General features: G+C 35.2%; 1 protein-coding gene and 1 non-coding gene across 3 annotated transcripts in view; one reads left to right on the top strand and one right to left on the bottom strand.

Moving 5' to 3' along the window:
- Window positions 1-20,801, top strand: part of NAALADL2 (N-acetylated alpha-linked acidic dipeptidase like 2) — a 1,503,552-nt gene that overhangs the window by 253,864 nt on the left and 1,228,887 nt on the right. The gene's annotated exons all lie outside the window — the stretch shown is intronic.
- On the bottom strand, window positions 3,104-3,228 carry LOC139034930 (small nucleolar RNA SNORA56). The gene has a single exon (XR_011487499.1). It is a non-coding gene; the product is annotated as a small nucleolar RNA SNORA56 (small nucleolar RNA).

Raw genomic sequence — 20,801 nt, 5'->3', positions numbered from 1 at the left:
CCTGGAGAAGGAACTGGCAACCCACTCCAGTATTCTTACCTGCAGAATCCCATGGATGGAGGAGCCTGGTGGCCTACAGTCCACGGGGTCACAAAGAGTCGGAAACGACTGAGCGACTTCACTTTGACTTTCCAGGAAGTTATGGTGTAGGGGAAAGGACTGTTTTCGATCTTAAAGGCATGGAGAACTGAATTTAGTAAGATTGGATGTACGATTGACACAACATTGTGTAAGTAATGATGTCTTAAGAAATAGTTGATGATAAAGCTGTTATTTAGTTAATCTTCATAAATTTTTTTCATAGGCAGTTTGACAAATTTACACTGTGACCAATTTTAAAATGATTGTTAAGCCAATCAAGCTGTCAGAGTTGAAATGTTGCTATATCTTGAGTTACATGGGTGTTTTGTTAATTTATCTAAAATGCATTATACTTCTGGCATATGACTAGAAATTTATTTTGGGAAAAGATGCAACCTCTTAGTGCTTCCTGCTTGTCCATAATGGCTTGATGAAATATGCACTTGAGATAGAGATTCTCATCTTTGAAATGCTTGGAGATTGAGAGCACTCAATCTTTAGAGCTTGACCACTGGCATACCATTTAACTTCCTATATTAGTTAGTGTGTTTTTGTTCTTTTTCAACATATCTCATTCTTGAAGCACACTAAAGAAGGTAACCACGTATTTACTACTGAGGGATAATGTCACAATTTCAGTTCATAATTAAAAATTACTTCATAGCAATTCCTTTTACAGTATTTCAAAGTGTTATTGAAACTTGTTTTTGTTTCCTTTCAGTAGATTTAAATGCACTTTGCATCATTTGTGATATATATTTAACCTTAAAGTTAATTTTCTGTTTGAAAGCACCTCAACATTTGAAAGGAAATATGTTTCTTTGTTTAGTTCAAGCTGCCAGATGTTAGGTAAACTCATGGTTATGGAGTGCTCTGTGGTAGCTATCATTTGAGGATCGTTTGCCCTCTGTCTTCCCTTGTTTTATTCCCCAGGCATGTTCCAGTGTCTCTTTTCAAAATGACACTCAGTCCCATTCAGAAACACATTATTTAAGTGTATTTGATTTTAATTTTACTGTTCTGTTTCTTTATGTGTTTTGACACTTGTCTGAAAACAGACATTCAAGAAAGGACTCCTATGTTCACCCAAATATTACAGTTTTACAATTTATTTGATGATAATTCTGTGAAGAAATGTATCATTATTATAGTTTATTTTCCTTATCTTACTTTAAATTTGGAAGTCTAAACTCAACAAGTAATGTCTGCTTTTGGCTATTTTTGCCATGTTCAAAATAACATGCTACCTGGAAAGTAATATGATATTACTTGGTCATGAGATTAAAAAAAAAAAAAAAAAGAATGTGATAAACTGTGTAAATAGATCATTCATTGAAGTAATGCTTTACAGTGCCCAAACTAGATGCTGTGTGTACTAGTGAGGAAAAACAGACATAGAACTCATATATACAGGAGTAGTCTTGCATATCTATGTTCTAGTGGGGATACTAATATTAATCAGAAAAGATCACACCAACAAATAGAGGGAAAAGCAATTCCTTATAATCCATTGGATGGTTGGACTTAGATAAGTATGGAGAAGGGAGATTGTATTTCAGGCAAATGGTACAGAGTAAGTAGGAGTCACAGAGGGATCGAGGGAATGCTGAATGAATGGGCTCTGGGAGACATGGGGAGAAGCAAGAAGAGATGAGGGAAGTAAACGGGCCAGGCAATCCTGCAGAAAATTAAAACTGTGACTCAAGGAGAACCAATACCTGGCACTTAGAATTCAGTGACTGTTAGATTTCTTTTCAATGTCAGTACATACCCATGTCAGTTTTTAACATTACCTGGGCTTTCCATGTTTAATGTACACATATACACCTTGCTACATATACAAATTTAAGAAAAATTTTTACCATTATATTGGTGATTAAGAAGAGCACAATTTTTTTATATGGTGTAAATTTGGATGTCACCTAAATCATTCCTCTTTCTCCCTTAGAAACTTAATGAGAATTGTAGCTAGCCCATCCAAAATGAACCCAAACATTACTTTTTATATTAAAATTCAACTGTCTTTCCATGGTACCAACTGTATGATTATACTTTGTATATCATAGTAGAGTGTTAAATTAATTCCCATTATTTTAAACTAATGACTAATTTAAATTTTAAATAGTCTGTAATTAATTTTCATAGCTCATAGAAAAAATACTGAACATCTTATTAAGTTGCAGTTGAATAAACTCTCCTCTTACTGAACACAAGAATTCCATGATATTAGCAACAAGAATGTATATCAAGCATTAGGTCTTCAGAATGCTTCCATCTATCATGGAATAGTTCTTCAGCTCCTTCTAAAAATAGCTCCTCACTGTTGTTGTTCTCTTTATTATTATATGTAGCCTATATGCAGGGTGTTTCATTTCTAAAATTGAAGACAATTATTATCTTGGTAATTGGGTATACTCCTCTGTGGGGGTGTTAGCATTTAAATCTGTCAGCATCAGCTTATTGATTCTTTTCAGGGTCAACATTAGAAGCACCATCAATAATCTCAGTACAATATAATGCTGTGCATGGTAGAAAGTATTTATTCGCTGAGTTGAACCTTATAATGTCAAGGGGAAAGCATAGTTAATAGGATAAGTACTTTTAGTGATATGGGAGCAGATATAGCAAACAGACTCATGATATTTATATGTCTTAATAATATTATTTTTTCTTTTACAATGTGCTGACATGAGAAATCATTTTCTATTTTTTTTCTCAGTGAGGTTTTAATTTCTTCTTCCAGCTGACAGAGTGTTTAAAGTGGTCTCCTCTACTCAGAACCATTTCCACTTTTCTGTTCTTTTTTTGGTGGTGTCCCTGTCCCCATCTCCAGGCTCACCTGCACTCTCTAGAGGAGCTTTGGCCTTCTTGCCCTTCTTTTTCTTTTCTTTCTTGACCAACTGTGGTGCTATTGGAGAGGTTTTATCACTCTCCCTCTCTGGTTTCCTGATTTGGAGGTTTTATGCATTAGCAACTGTCTAGGGGGCTTTTACTGCTTTGGCCATGACATCTCTCTGGCAAGTAATATATGGCAACTCCAAAGTTACCATGAAAAGACTGATGCTAGACCGAAGAACTAACCACTTACTATTGCAGATCGACTCCCTGTAGAGTCTCACAAGCCAGACTGGGAAGGGATAACTGCTGTTTTTTCTATTTTACATTCTATATTTTATCCTAGTGAAAAAAATATATTAAATTTCAATTATTTTATATTTTATACTTATTCTGACATACCTGCTTGTGTTAGACTCAAAAAGAAGCCCAAAATGTCCACTTCAATAAGAAATTCAAGATAAATAGAAATTTAACCAGAGTCAAATATTGAATATATTTAATTTCAACATAAGAGTTAAACCTATTGTTACCACATTTTTTTTCAAATTTTAGTGTACTTTATCTCAAAATTGCATATAATAAGAGGGTCAGGATAAGTTAAGAACAAAAAATAAATAACATAAAAATGTTCAAATATTATACAAACTTTAGTACCCCAATTCAATTATAATTTATACATATTTATAAATAGAGATACTGGTATAGATAGATATAGATTGTGTATGTTTGTATGTAATTAAATACATTTATTTGTAACATTTTTCAGCCTTTTATTATTTCCTGAACTTCTTGCTTTAGCATTAGAGACTAATATTCATCATACTGTGCATGCAATTTAAAGTGAAAATGAGAATCTGTTGTTTCAGAGCAATAGAGTATTCAATGCTTGGGTTGTATACAATAGCTTTGATTTTTAAGATTATATTAGGGACATTTCTCCAAGGAAGACATACAGATGGCAAAAAAACACATGAAAAGATGCTCAACATCACTCATTATCAGAGAAATGCAAATCAAAACCACAATGAGGTACCATTACACGCCAGTCAGGATGGCTGCTATCCAAAAGTCTACAAGCAATAAATGCTGGAGAGGGTGTGGAGAAAAGGGAACCCTCTTACACTGTTGGTGGGAATGCAAATTAGTACAGCCACTATGGAGAACAGTGTGGAGATTTCTTAAAAAGCTGGAAATAGAACTGCCATATGACCCAGCAATCCACTTCTGGGCATACACACCGAGGAAACCAGATCTGAAAGAGACATGTGCACCCCAGTGTTCATCGCAGCACTGTTTATAATAGCCAGGACATGGAAGCAACCTAGATGCCCATCAGCAGACGAATGGTTAAGGAAGCTGTGGTACATATACACCATGGAATATTACTCAGCCATTAAAAAGAATTCATTTGAATCAGTTCTAATGAGATGGATGAAACTGGAGCCCATTATACAGAGTGAAGTAAGCCAGAAAGATAAAGACCATTACAGTATATTAATACATATATATGGAATTTAGAAAGATGGTAATGATAACCCTATATGCAAAACAGAAAAAGAGACTCAGATGTATAGAACAGACTTGTGGACTCTGTGGGTGAAGGTGAGGGTAGGATGTTTCAAGAGAACAGCATCGAAACATGTATATTATCTAGGGTGAAGCAGATCACCAGCCCAGGTTGGGTGCATGAGACAAGTGCTCGGGCCTGGTGCACTGGGAAGACCCAGAGGGATCGGGTGGAGAGGGAGGTGGGAGGGGGGACCGGGATGGGGAATACATGTAAATCCATGGCTAATTCATTTCAGTGTATGACGAAAACCACTGCAATGTTGTAATTAGCCTCCAACTAATAAAAATAAATGAAAAAAAAAAAACTTTTACTATTATCTTTATAAAAGATTATTTTAAATGATTAAAACTATAATTTTGAAAAAAAAAGATTATATTAGGGAGAGTTTTTAAAGAAACATTTATATTGATTTTAATTTTTAATTTAATTTTTATTAAATTTCAATGCATTAAACTTAGGGAATATCCCCTACAGAAGGAAATGACAACCCACTCCAGTATTCTTATTTGGGAAACACTATGGACAGAGGAGTCTGGCAGGCTACAGTCCATGGTGTCACAAAGAGTCAGACCTGACTTAGGGAGTAAACAATGACAACAAAGACTAATATGGCAGCTCATTGAAGAGAGACTATCTTTCTGAATTGTGTTCTATAATTTACACTTATAGATAGTATCTGGGAAGTCATATGTTGATTAACTGAGTGGTTCTTTTATAATTCAATACATGCTCCTGATCAAAATTCCTTGAAAACCATGAATGGAATTTTGTTTTCTTATCCTTGTAAGGAAGTTGACTGACACTAACAAGGTATGTCATGTTTAACAGTGAAACATTAGGTAAATTCTTATTAAGTCAGAAGAAAAGACAAGGGTTTTCTTGTTACTTGCCTACTGTGATAAAGAGTAATTTAGTTGTGGATTGTTATTCTTAATTAAAATATGTTGTTTTCTTCTTACTCTAGAAATAGTTCCTGGAGACAGTGCTTTGTAAGGGCAAAAATTAATTTTGGAGTTTGAATCCAGCACTAACTATTTAAACTTGTTTGAAGACATTTAATATATTTTCTTCAGAATTGTCATCTATAAATGAGTTACAACAAAAGAAATCTATGTCACAGTTGTGAAAAGAACACTGTGAAGGTAACATGAAAGCACTTTACAAGTAGCAGGTAAATAATAGACGGTATGATTATTAACAGAAATAATGAAAACACTAAGCATAATATTTATTTTTTGCTAATTATGAAAACTCATTTTATTTCCCCTCATGAACTACACCTTCTGCTTGTCCATATTATTTAGTATTCTCTCTAAATATGCCACATTTTTTTCCATTCTGCCTTGACATTTCTGTTAGTTTTTTCCCTATTGCCCTTTTTCTATTTTCTCTGTTCACTAAAATAGTCCTCAGCCCTCAAGATCCATAAGAATACCAATTATCCTGTGTATTACTCTTTAAATTCCCCACTCCTGCTTTCTTTTCTAGTTGGAGCAATCTCTTCCTCTTCTGCCTGTCATGGAGCTTCTAGTATTCTTTTTATTAATTACTATTTTTTGTTTGCCTCTAAATCCCTTGCTTCTCCAGTGTAGTCTGTTAATCAGTAGCATGGACATCACCAGGGAGCTTGTTAGAAGTGCAAAATTCCAGGCTCCACCCCAGACCAAGATCCCTGGGTGATTCCCAGTCATATCACAGTTTGAGAAGAACTGCTCTAATTCATCACAAACTCCCTGAGGCGGAGGCATGTTAAAGGGACAGCTTCTCTGTCTTGCTGTCTTACCCTCCACAAAACTATACATTGTACAGTGCTTTAGATATAATAGGTGTGCAGCAAATGGGTGTTGAGTTGAATTTTATTTTTATTATTCGAAGTCAGAAAAATCCTATTTAGGAAAGCTCAAATGTTAGGACCAGCTGTTCTAAAGTGAGAGCAAGAAGAAAGCTATTCATTATTGATGCTACTCACATCAACTAATCAATATTTCTTGGTCATCAACTACTACTGTACTTTTTCATGCATAAAATATTAGTATGGATCCTTGATCTTATAAAAAAAAAAAGATCTTCAGCCTAACCTTCACCTTCAAAAAATTCATTTAGATAACTGAATCATAATATGGCTGCTTTGTCATCCTTGTAAATATTTAATATATGCTATTGGAAGTCATGACAGAACTTTAAGGCATTGTACATTCAAAAATGACTGGTAAATATCAAGATGTGATTTCATTAAATTATTTAAACAGATCAATCCATCACTTGTCTTAATTGTCTATAAAATAGTAAATAATATCATAGGCATCCTTTTCTGATTTATAATTGGATGATTTTATACAGTAAGAGATTTTCTTTTCCAGTGTATGATTTAAATCAATTGTGATATTTTTCTTTTACATGTTTAATTTACAGTACTTTTCTGTGTAGAATTTCATCAAAAATTTAAGTGTTATGAGTACCATTAAGTCATTTTTACCTGCCTGTACTCACTAATTGCTGTGGATTAAATTAGGCACATCTTTAATTGTAGGTGGTTTCTTTCCATTGCCTAGAAAGTTGCAATGTGCTTCTCTTACTATCAGCTGATGTGTGCTTTGGGAATAGAAACTAATTTTAACATTAGCCCAAGCAAAATGTAATTAGGACAGCTAATCTGCTGAAAAGTACCCCCAGCTAAAATCTCTTTTTTATGTAATGCCATTTTAATGGAAATGGCATTTGTATGAAATGCAAGTGACAAAGACATGAATGATGCCTGTGAGCCTTTAATTTTGTGTGTTTCCTAATTTATTAGAAAAGGGTGAATAGGAACACTCCACTAAAACCATTTTGGATATGAAATAGACTTTTAAGGTAGAATTCTTACTGTAAGCACTCACTTTTACTTAAAATAATTTTTTGAAATACCAAGCCTAGGTCCTAATTGATTCTTTAAAAGGGCAATGTGTGTGTGTGTGTGTGTGTGTGTGTGTGTGTGTGTGTAGCATGACAACCATTAATAGAAGGCCTTTGGAAATTGTTTCTCATTACTGCCCTTTTTCATTATTGTGGATTATTGAAATTGACTTTGTATGTGCAACTTTCCTTTCATTTTCTTTTAAGAATAGATACTCTGAATTTAGGATTTGGATATTAAGGGCGATTAAAGAAATTAATAATTCTCTTAGAAATAACAAATATTATTGATACCACAAGCTGTGAGTTCTTATTTTATGCTGGGAACTATGCTAAGTATTTCAGGCTTTTCTCATTTGATGCTGTAACAATTTTGTGTGAATACTCTCATTGCATAAATTATGAAGACTCAAGTTCAGGGACATTGAGACACCTAGTAAATGAATGGACCAGCTAGGATTTTATTCCCTTTTGGCCTAACGCCAATTTAATATTCTTAAAATAGGCTCTAGAGCCTCAACAAAAATATTTGTTTCTTAATACTTAGCTAGAAACCACAATGACAGAGAAACATGTACACCTGTTACTGTTGTTCTCCTCTTAAATTATGTCTGAAATGAATTTGGGACTTTAATTTTCATGTTACTAGATTGTAGTTTAAATTTGAAAGATTTGCTTTGAAATCTGAAATGTCTGACACTGTGTGACCCCATGGACAATAGCCCACCAGGCTCCTCTGTCCATGAAATTTTCCAGGCAAGAATACTGGCATGGATAGCCATTCCCTTCTCCAGGGGATCTTCTTGATCCAGGGATCCAACCTGCATTGCAGGCAAATTCTTTACTCTCTGAGCCACCAGAGAAGCCCAAATGTTCAAAACCTTCTGTGAAGCACAACTTTGCTTTTTATCTGTTAGACTTGTGCTTAGGTGGTTGTCTAACTAAATGGTCCTCAGGATGCAGTGCTAATAACTTACCCAATTCTTTGTCAAAGCTCAAGTTCTTTCTGAAATGATTCTCCTTCTAAATTTAACAGTTTCTTCGTTTTGCTAACCCAGGCTGATTTCGCCATTTGACTTTAATTTGAATCTGATAAAAGTTATAATATTCTGAATTTTGATGATATTGCACCTATTTTAGAGATTAAATCATTTAGATGAAGGCACTCAGCACTTTGGCCTCATGAAATAAGTGGAGAGTTAGTAATTACAAAATTAGACATGTGAATCCACATTCTGCCACTTACCAAGTGTATCTACTAGGAAGAGTGTTTCCAAAGCAGTAGGGAGCTGAAGTAAAACTCAGAAAGGTCACAGAATAGCACCACAGGATATTTTAATTTTTAAAGGAAAACACAGAGATACTTGGCATCTGTCAAACATCTATTGAACACTGTGCAAATTGCTAGCTTGATGTTCATTGTTTCAACATTAGATTGTACTGTATCTCTTTTGACGCTATCATATATTTTTGTTGTTATTTAGTCACTAAGTCATTTGCAGCTCTTTTTATGACCCCATGGACTGTAGCCTGCCAGGCTCCTGTGTCCATGAATTTCCCAAGCAAGAATATTGGAATGAGTTGCAATTTCCTTCTCCAGGGGATCTTCCAGACTCAGGGGTTGAACCCATGTCTCCTGCATTGCAGGTCGATTCTTTACCACTGACCCACCAGGGAAGGCCATCATATATTTACAAAACTGGATTTTAAGTTTGCTTGTTAAAAGCAACTACCATATGAATAGCATTGTAGAAAGGAAATGAGTATGGTGGTGTCCAGTATTTCTATTTTTTTATTGTTTCCAATTTAATTTATTAACAAAAAAGAATTTATTTTAAATGTGCTTTTATGAAGCATGGCGGGCTATAGTCCATGGGGTCGAAAAGAGTCACACACGATGGAACGACTAACAGAATCTTTCTTTATTTCTATATGAGGCTTGTAATTCATCAAGTTAGAAAAATGCTAAAATAATTCCAAGAAAAGGAAAGACAAAAATCAACAAAGATGAGAACAAGCAATTCTTCGGGAAATGCAAAATGTCAGAGCTATTGTTTTTTTCATGTTTTGAAATTTATTTTTAATTGGAGGATACTTTCTCTACAGTATTGTTTCTCTCTATTGTTTCAGTTTCTGCCATACATTAAAATGAATCAGTCATAGCTATACAAGTCTCTTCAAAATATGCTGTCGGAACAACTGAATATTCACATATGAAAGAATGAATTTGGATCCTTACACACGATACACAAACATCAACCCTGAATGGATTAAATACTTAGATATAAGACATGGGAATACAAAACTCTTTGGGGAAAATGTAAGGGGAAAAGCTTCATGATAATGGTCTTGGCAGTGACTTCTTAGATATGAGCTCAAAAGCACAAAGAAGGAGAAACAGAAAAGTGTGACTATGCCAAACAAAAATCTTCCACATAGCAAAGAATACAAATAACAGAGTGGAAAAACAGCTTCTAGAATGGGAAAACATTTTCAGACTATGTATCTAATTAAGGGGTTAGTATCCAAAATGCATAAGGAACCCCTTTAACTAAAACCAAAGTAAAAGTGACCAAAATAATTGAAAAGATGTTTCTCCAAAGAAGCCACACAAGTAGCAATTGGGTATATTTGATTTGTACTTCTTTTTCTAAGTTCTGGAAGAGGAAATTTAGGTTATCTATTTGGAATCTTTCTTCTTTGTTAATATAGGTGTTTCAGGTTATAACTTTCTACTTAAGCTCTGTATTAGCTGCCTGCATGCTAAGTTGCTTCAGTTGTGTCTGACTCTTTACAATGCTATGGACTGTAGCCTGTCCAATCTCCTCTGTCTCTGGGATTCTCCAGGCAAGAATACTGGAATAGGTTGCCATGCCCTTCTCCAGGGGATCTTCCCAACCCCAGGGATTGAACCCACATTTCTTAAGTCTCCTGCATTAGCAGGCAGATTCTTTACCATTAGCATCACCTGGGAAGTCCAAGTATTAGCTTCATCCCATTAGTTTTGGTGTATTATATCTTCATTTTAGTTTTCATTTATCTCAAGCTATTTTCCATTTTTCTTCTGATTTCATCCTTAAACCATTGTTTATTTATGAGAATATTGTTTAATTTCCAAAAATCTGTGCATTTTCCAATCTTTTTCTGTTACTGATTTCTAGTTTCAGTCCCTTGTCATTGGAGAACATACTTTGTATTGCGTTCACAATTTAAACTTATTGAGACTTGTTTAATGCTCTAGTATATGATCAATTCTAGAAAATATTCTTAAGGAGAATGTCTGTTCTGCTGTTGTTTGGTGTATTATCCTATTAGGTTTAGTTTGTCATTCAACCTTCTGTTTCCTTTTTGAACTTCTGCTAGGTGTTCTGTGCATTATAGAATATAAAGTATCTAAGTATTATTGTCTGTTTCTTCCTTTATCATGTCAGATTTTACTTTGTATTTTTGGACACTCTGCTTTAAGGCACATACATACTTTTTATATTTTCCTATCTTCTTTATAGTTTGGTTTTTTAATTAAAATAAAATGTCCTTTGTCTATAGTAACAATTTTTGTTTTTTTTGTTCTAAAATCTATGCTTTCTAATAGTACTATAGCCACTCCACTTTATTATGGTTGCTGGTTGTATGATACACATACTTTTGTAGACAGCATATAGCTGGAAGTTGTTTTATGTAATCTGACAATCTCTGTCTTTCGATTGGAGTTTCACATTTAATGCTTATTATATAGTTTTTTATATAATTGGATCTACATCTGCCCTTTACTTTTGATTTTATGTAACTCTCATGGGTTTATTATTTCTCTGTTCCTTCCTTACTTCATGTTTTTGCATAAAGTAAGTGTTTTCTGAAATAACATTTTAGTTCCTTGAATGAGTTTTTATTATAGTTTTTGAGATATTTTCTTAGCAGTTTCTCTAGTATTTAACCATATTTATCTCAATTTATTATAATCTACAGATTTGTACTTAATTCTGAGATTTAGAACTCTTAACTTCTTTATAGCTGTATTTCCTCTCTTGCATTTTATGCTATTATTTTATATTTTGTACATTTCTGTATTTTACTAACCCAACAATATGTTGTTATAATTATTACTTTATATAATTTGGTAACTTTTGTAGAAGCAGAAAGAAGAAAGGAGAGCAATTATTTATTTATGATGTTTGTTATATTAACCTTCTTATTTAACATATCTTATTCTTATCTATTCCTGTGAATTGAAGTTAGCATCTGGGATAGTCGTGGTTTTAGCAGGGATATCTTTGACTTTCTTTTTCACCAATTTGTCTGTTAATTTATGTGCCTCTGTCCATACCACACCTAGCTGTTAGGCTCTGATAATTCAGGCACAGTTTTTGAGGCCAGCCTCTGAGGTCGTTGTAATCTTGATAAGGCTCTTATTAACTTTCATTTCCCCTGTCCTCTCTAACAAATTAGTTGGCTTATGGTTTAGCTTATTTCTCTCTTGAAGCTACCAGCCTTTTCTTACTTGTCACTAAGTATCCATTGTTCTTTAGAGTAACCTTAGGCTTGAACTGCCCTATACTATGTTCAATATAAAATCAGGTCCCTTGGGATAGTGTCAGATATCTCTGTCCTTATTATCTGTTCTCCCCCTAGCCACAATCTCCAAATAATGACTCAGGAACTGGAAACAGGTAATGTGGCCTGGTCCTCTTGGAGTACCATCTCAGACGTAAAAGCATAATGCTGTGTGGAATAGTAGCCTCTGATCTTCTTGTCTTTCTTTGATAGCATGGAACTTCACTCTACAAGTAAGCTGGATCAAGGCCTACTGAGTTCCACTATTCTTCATCTGTCATGCTTGTCATAAAAGCTCTGTGTTATGAGTGGGACTGTTTGGAGAAAGTGAATCCCTGCCTTCTTGGTCACACTCACCTGGAATTTAGTCTATGCAACACACAGAAGCAGGAGGTTGAGATATGCTGGTGGCCTGGCCCTCCTGTGGAGATATTATAGCCCATGTCTGAGTGCTGGAAGGAGAGGGAGCATTGCATTTTTGACCCCATCTATGTGGTTCAGCTGGTAAAGAATCCGGCTGCAATGAGGGAGACTTGGGTTCAATACCTGGGTTGGGAAGATCCCCTGGAGAAGAGAAAGGCTACCCACTCCAGTGTTCTGGCCTGGAGAATTCCATGGACTGTATAGTCCATGGGGTCACAAAGAGTCAGACAGGACTGACTGACTTTCACTTTCACTGTCACTTTCTCTCACTTGGCCTGTAGTTTGAATCACACAGAGCTGGTGGGAGGGAAGGGAGGAAGCAGGCTGTGGCTCAAGCAACAGATTCTTATTATTTGTACTGAGATGGAGTAGATTTTCTTGAACAAATGTTTCCTTTTATGCTGTGCACCTTTAGAACAATTTTCATAAACTTTAAATGGTCAGTTCTTATGTGGTTTTTACTTGTTATGTTTGTCTCATTGGAGAAAGGAGTCTGCGAGCTCCTAATGTTGCCAAACTAGATGTTTTGCATTACCTTTGTCTTTTAGCCTTGGGCATCATGGAAAAAATTACTGAGATGCTAAGTTTACCATGAACAGAGAAGTTGGGCATCTTTAAAGACAAGTTACTAAACCTATCCCCATCTCAAATTTTTCAAAGTTAAAATAGGGATAATTATATGGTTTTAGTATTAAATGAAATACAGCTATAAGTACTCCTTACACATAAGAAGCCAATACTAAATTTGACTATTTTTTATCTCATATGTTTTTATGAGGATAATGTATATACCATATGTAAGGTGTTATACAAAATTATGTACTTCTTAATTTAGCTTTAAAATATTTTCCTACATTGCTCCATTTTGTCTGTTAGTTAAACCTGATGATAGAGTAACTGATATTGAGTGTCTTCTTTGTAGAGGCATAGGTGAATTCATGCTTTTTGTGAAATTCAGCATGTAAATGTAAATAGAAGCAAGTAAAAAAAAATGAAAACCAATGCTCGGGATCCCTTTAAGGCTGTGATCAAAGTAGAAGCCTCAGTAAATAATATTTCTTGGGGATTAAAACCCAGTAGACGATAATTGTCCAACATGCCCTTGACCATTAGTTCTTCACATCTGGTCATTACTCACCAGGATTTTCTTGGCCTTGATCATTACTGCCTAATTTGAGTCCATTTAGAACTGAATGCCAAAGCCCATGCAGCTTGAATGTACGAAAGCCTGCTGTTTTATGACATGCAGAGCTTCCTGCATTTCATTTCCTTAATTCATGTCAAACTTTGAGATGGTTTTACTTAGTAGTCTACAGGGCCCTGACTCTTAAAACACATTTTGTCTATAAGTTCCAAAAATATTTTCTTAAATATTATTTAGAATATGAATTGTTCATGTTTTAGTTCTTATTTCACTAACAAGAAAATTTCTACGTCTAGTATTCAGAATTGGAGAAGGCAATGGCACCTCACTCCAGTACTCTTGCCTGGAAAATCCCATGGACAGAGGAGCCTGGTAGGCTGCAGTCCATGGGGTCGCAAAGAGTCAGACACGACTGAGAGACTTCACTTTTCACTTTCATGCATTGGAGAAGGAAATGGCAACCCACTCCAGTGTTCTTGCCTGGAGAATCCCAGGGATGGGGGAGCCTGGTGGGCTGTTGTCTATGCGGTTGCACAGAGTTGGACACTGAAGCGACTTAGCAGCAGCAGCAGCAATATTCAGAATCTATGACCGAAAAGATAATACAACTTTTATTTTGTTTCTTAGTTGAAAAAGTATAGATAAACAATACAACAGGGATTATGTTGGAAAGGTCGATGTGACATGGTATCTTTGAATTGCCTGTAAACCAGTAATAATACTTGTGTAATATTCAGAGTTGGGGGGTGAAATTGAAAAACTAAGAAAGGAAATAAATTCTTCTTTCATAAAATCTCATAGAACAGTGTTTATGATACAATCATTTAATATATGTACAATTGTAGAGAATATGTATAATTGTTTTATACAAATGTAAGTGTATATAGAAGCCAATATATAAATAAATTCTTAAAGAAACTGCACAGTAAATTCTCAAGCACTTTTTCAAAATAAAAAAAAATAAAGGTGAATATTAGTAAAATGAGGGAGAGAGTTATAGGCAGCAAGGAATACAAGAATAATATAAAGAGAGAAAGAAAAAGAGGAAATTCAAAAGTCAAGTCGGTATACCGTGGATGATAACATCTGTGTGGCTTCCAGAGTGTTTTGTATATAGTTACCTTCCAACATCCTGCTTCTAGTTAGCAATCATTTGACTGAAGAAAGAGGAAGCCACACCCACTCTAACTGCATCCTAAAGGGGCTCATTACAAAGATCTTGAGAAATAGCAGGGAATTCATTTGTCAGCAGTTTCACTGGGCTTCATGCAAACTGGAAAAATGTACTTTCTTCTGTCTTTAAGACATTTATTCTTTTCTCTTTATTTCTTTCTTTGCACATTTGTTTTATTTACTTCTGCAAACTGATTATCTTTGCAAGGGCCTCAGTCCCTGCTTCTTCATAATTTCAGTCCATATGTGACTTGATCCTACCTAAGTGCCAGCATGGATCCTCTTTTGCTGTACAGTTCCCTATCTCTTCTTCTTAATCACTGACTCAGAATCACTGACCTAATTTCAAATTTCAGGTAGAGAGACTATAATTTGCTGAACGTGTATAAGTTGTCTACTTTTAGTCAAATTACTATGGTTGAAAGGATGACGTCTATGATATGTTGCTGTTCTTTAGAAGGCTGTAGGTTGCACTGGTTCTTTAGGAAAATGAGATGTATTTACATATCTACTATGTGCTGTCTAGTAAACTCCTTGAGGGAAGATATCATGTCTTATTCATTTCTTTCCCTAGCACCTTGCACAGCACCTTCTTATCTTCAAGGGCAGTTTGCATTTCTGTCTCCAGGGAGGAGTGCTGTTGACACAAATGAAGAAAAAATTCTGGTCCCTACTTTTTAAATGGGTATCATCAAGGTAACTTGCCTTGGAACAATGGTTAGCTATTTTTGGAAAGTGGACTCCGTTGAGCAAACTTTGACGACGTTTTCCATTCCTGGGAATGAAGCAACCAAGAGTACCACCTATCCAATATTGTAGACCAGTGATTTCCAAACTATTTATAGTAGTTGCATTTTTGCCAAAATTTTATACAGAATACAAATAAATTCTATATATAATATGTAATATATAATATATATATATTTTGCTGTAATATATTTGCTATAATATATTTTATATATATATACACATATTTATATATAAAAGAGAATGCATAGTTAAAGCAGGTGTAAAATGTCAAGCTTAAACTATTGATCTTCTTTGCTCTGTTCGTCCTCCAACATGCCCACTCCTAAACTTAGAGGAACCTCTACAGAATCAAAGGGCTCAAGAAATCATTGCTTTTAGGTGAGAAGCAAGGGAATTTTATTCTAATTTTCTCAGGGTTTGAGAACATTTATAATTTTTAGAACACAAAAATATGATACAAAAACTTCCGTGGAGACATAGAGAAGAATTTTATTGTGTAATTTTTCCATAGAAACTCATTTATTCACTAAACTTGTATGCTTGATGGTACAGTCTGAACATATCCTGTATCCTGTGCTTGATGAGAGTATATGAAATGCTGCTCTGACAGTATTAAATTAACATTTGTCTTTATACTGGTGCCCTTGTTTACTGCATATGTCGCTTACAGCAGCAGTTTAAGGGGCCTCTGCAAGGCTGAGAAACCATGCATTCAGGAGGCCTGTATGCAGTTGATAACAGACCAGTTACATGCCTTATGAAGGTAGTCAGGAGACAGATCTGTAGGTTTGCTTCTCCACATTCTGATACCATGAGCTAATGGGAACAAGGTTTAGGGGGTCTTAGCGTGCTAATGGGCTTCCCAGGTGGCTCAGTGGGTAAAGAACCTGCCTGCAATGCAGGAGACACCGGAGGTATGGGTTCGATTCCTGGGTTGGGAAGATTCCCCTGGAGTAGGGAACAGTGACCCATTTCAGTATTCTTGCCTGGAGAATCCCATGGACAGAGCACACACAGTGCAATATGAACACGACAGGACCTCTGTTATCATATGCACAGAGCCTACACTAGAACTATGTGAAATGAGAACACTTCAATTTCATTACACTTAATGCAGCATAGATGCCTTACTTAGAACAGTCAGTGGAAAAGAACTGGCAAATATTTCAGAACTCAGAATGAGTTCAGGAGTTCATATTCTTCATCTCTCACTTTTCTCCTGAACCATGGACTTAAGATCACTGTTGGTATAACTATTGGCTCTTTTTGTTTCTGTTTGGTGTTTTTGATTTCTCTCCTACTCTCCAATATGAATTAAAACATTAATTTCCCAACAGAAATAGCAAACTATCTGAAAAGTTTATAGATTACACTACTAGGTTAGTGTAACAATATTGTGCTGAAGTGAGAAGAAATAAATATTTCTGCATACAATGGAAAATGTTATAAAGTTTTTTGCCTGTGAGAATGCAATGTTGGAATAGCAATTAAAAAAAAAAGAATCAAATGTGTTTGTCTAAGCCTAATGTATCTTCACAGAACTGTAGATGTTAGAACTAAAAGGGAACTTAGAATTCATTGTTGGCATTATGATTGCCTACCAGGTATCCATTCATCATTTTTCTGAATTTGCAACAGAATTTCAGTCTTGTTCAGGATAGAAATGTGCCCAACTTCAACTAATGGAAGTGCTATACCTCTAAGGGGCATTTAGAAATTTTGAGAGCCCCTTGGACTGCAAGGAGAGCCAACCAGTCAATCCTAAAAGAAATCAGTCCTGAATATTCATTGGAAGGACTGATGCTGGAGTTGAAGCTCAAATACTTTGGCTACCTGATGCAAAGAACTGACTCATTGGAAAAGACCCTGATGCCATGAAGATTGAAGGAGGGAGGAGAAGGGGACGACAGAGGATGAGATGGTTGGATGGCATCACTGACTCAATGGCTCTGGGAGTTGGTGATGGACAGGGAAGCCTGGCATGCTGCAGTCCATTGGGTTGCAAAGAGTAGGACATGACTGAGTGACTGAGCTGAACTGAACAGAGTATATTTTAGAGTGTCAAAAGAACTAACAAGTGATATTGACATTAAACGCCCTTGGGTTGTAAATACTAAATGTCCTGGAATTTGCAGAACTGTCCTGCATAACAAAGAATTTTCCAACTTAAAATAATCCTAGTTTTCCCTTTAAGAAATACAGGTTTAAACCAATTCTGCCAATCATGTTACCCTCTCTGTTCAGTGTACTTTTTAATTTGTATGAGTGTATGCCCCAGTTCCGGAAAGTGAGATGTAAGAGGGAGTACGCTAGAGTGTGATGGGAGGCAAGTTCAGGGAAAATATAGCACTGCTTTTTGGTGTAAAGTAGACTGCTATGACTTATTTACTGAAACAAATGTAGTACATAGAACGATGGTGTATAACAAGGAAGACTAAAAGACAGTGGCCAGATTTGGGAGAGGAGACATATGGTAGCACCTGTGTGTCTTTCGATCAGCGTAACTAATATTTCTTGTAGTTTGAGTGCTCAACCTCTTTTTATGTGGGGAAAAAAGCAAGTCCCTTGATGAGAGTGCTGAATCCTTAGAAAGTTAAAGAAAAAACTTATTTAAGCCTTTATAGTTGAAGTTTTTGATACCTACAGTTGCAAACATTCTTGATTAATACAATGATCAGTTAGTAGACACATTAATTTTTTCTGTCTTTATTTTTCTTTTTGAAAAAAAACAAAACAAAACAAAAAAACCTAGGGGTAAGACAGGTAGAATTACCTGAAAGAAAAAATTACCTAGTTCTCTAATGGCAGAGTTGGAATGCAAATACCTTTTTCTCCATTACTAATCTAGGCTTACCAAACTATGATGTGTGGAAGTTTTTTCCTCCTTTTTCTTGAAAAAGAATTGTGTATTTAATAATTGATTACATTTGAAATATTGACATACCTGATGAAAAAATAACAAACATAGCAGACAATAAAAGCAAAATTCTGAATGTTTTTAAAATTTAACCATTCTACATGGTTTATCACCTGATTTATGAAGGTAATACAAAAATATCCTTTCTTAGCAAGTCTTGCGAAGTTCTGCAGCAGACGCAATAGAATTCAAAACAGCTGGTTTTAAGTAGCAAAATGATAAGGACAAGGCAACTTCTTTAATCAAGTAGACTTATAAATGTGAAATTATAAAATATTTTAAAATGTAAATGTTTGATCATTTGTCAGCTGTCTACCAAATGCATAACTAAATAAAAATTTAAAACATTTTGCATGATTTTGACTTTGCAGTAAAAAATAAACATAGAAACATAAAGCTCCTAAATGATGTCAAGGCCACTATTTTCATATACTTAAAAGTTCATCCTTACAGAGCAGTCGTTTTATCTTGTGGGAAGCTAATAGGACAGAAAAGTCAGAGTATAATATTATTTTACAAAATTAGCAAGCACTTTTCCCTGGTGGCTCAGATGGTAAAGATCCAACTGCATCGTGGGAGACCTGTGTTTGATCCCTGTGGTGGGAGGATTCCCTGGAGGAGGGCATGGCAACCGACTCAAGTATTCTTGTCTAGAGAATCCCCATGGCCAGAGGAGCCTGGCGAGCTACAATCCATGGGGTCGGAAAGAGTCAGACATGACTGATCGACTAAGCACAGCACATGTAGAAGTTTTATATTTTTATATAGAAATTTCAACCTTGTGTACAACATAAAAGTACAATCACATTTTCCTGTGCATGGAATTATGTAACCAAGTAAAGCATCATGTTTGCATAAGTGTAATATTCATTAGAAGACTTAATGGAGAAATGAAGTTGAAAGCTTCTAATAAGTTTCATTAGCTCAAAATCTTTTTTTCAATATTAATTAATTTTTGGTTGCACTCGATCCTTGTTGTGTGTCAACTTTCTCTAATTGTGGCGAATGGAGGCTGCCTTAAATTGCACTGTGTGGCCTTCTCATTGCGCTGGCCCCTCTTGTTGGAGAGCACAGACTCTAGGTGTGGGGCTCAGTAGCTGCAGCACATGGGCTCAGTAGTTGTGACTCACAGGTCACAGAGTGTGCGGGATGCAGTAGTTGTGTTATGTAGGCTCAGTAGTTGTGGCTCGCAGGCTCTTGAGCTTGGTCTCAATCGCTCGATGGCATGTGGAATCTTCCTGTACCAAGAACTGAACCCATGTCTCCTGCATGGGCAGGCAGATTCCTACCCACTATACCACCGGGGAATCTTCAGATTCTTGAAAGGTTGAAGTCTGCGTCTTTTTTCATGTGCAATAAATAGACTTATTAATAGAAAGTTGAAACTGATTAGGTAATGACATATGATTGATGCAGAAATATTAAGGGTTATTTAGTTCAGTGCCTATCATGTTTAAATGGCTTTAAGAACTCTTTTAAACAAAAACTATGTATCATGGATTTGTACTTTTTAACATTTACTCTTATTAAACATAATATACATGTGTATAAATTTGAAAATACCTGTGCATATCCTAAGCTTATGTGCATATATGCTAAGTCACTTTAGTCGTGTCTGACTCTTTGTGAACCTATGGACTGTAGCCTTCCAGGCTCCTTTGTCCGTGGGATTCTCCAGGAAAGAATACTGGAGTGGATTGCCATGTCCTCCTCCAGGGGATCATTCCAACCCATGGATCGAACCCAAGTTTCTTGCATCTTGTGCATTGTCAGGTAGATTCTTTACCACCAGTGCCACCTGGAAAACCTTTCCTAAACTTATAGCTTTTATAAAATCATAAAACAATCAGAAATACCAATAAATATAAAACCAAAACACTAAAACTAAATTATTCAATGTAATGTATAATGTTATTTTCCTGGAAAAATCATTAATACTGAATTTAGTACCAGAAAAATAGTCTCAGTTAAGATTCTTTATTAAATTCATTTCTACATTGTTTATCTCAATCAGCTTTAATTATAATTGTACATTGGTAGTAAGTTCTCATAAATTTTATGTGATACTGTTTTACCTTTATTCTTGAAAGATAATGTCAATGGTTTTATTAATATAGATGGAAAGTTATTTCCTCCTAAGATTTTGAAGGTATCATTCTACAATCTTCTGGCTTTCATATTTGCCATTGATAAATCTGCTGTCTAATTATAAGACTACCATAGGTCTGTCTTTTCCCTTTGATGATTTGAAAATATTCTTTGTTTTTGAGATTTTTTTTAGTTTCCTTATTGTGTCTATCAACTTTTATGTATTTTTCATCCTGTTCAGAATGTACTTCCTGCTTATATAAATTCTTTTTTATCAGTTTTATAAAATGCCAAGTTGAATAGGTCTTTATATATTGCCTTTCCTTCTTTCTCTTTCCCCTTGACCTCATTTAGAATGTTAGCTTTACATT

This window comes from Odocoileus virginianus, chromosome 4, assembly GCF_023699985.2.
Source record: "Odocoileus virginianus isolate 20LAN1187 ecotype Illinois chromosome 4, Ovbor_1.2, whole genome shotgun sequence".
In the NCBI taxonomy this organism is placed as follows: Eukaryota; Metazoa; Chordata; class Mammalia; order Artiodactyla; family Cervidae; genus Odocoileus; species Odocoileus virginianus.
The sequence above is the reverse complement of the archived record's forward strand: the minus strand, read 5'-3'. Positions and strand labels throughout refer to the sequence as shown.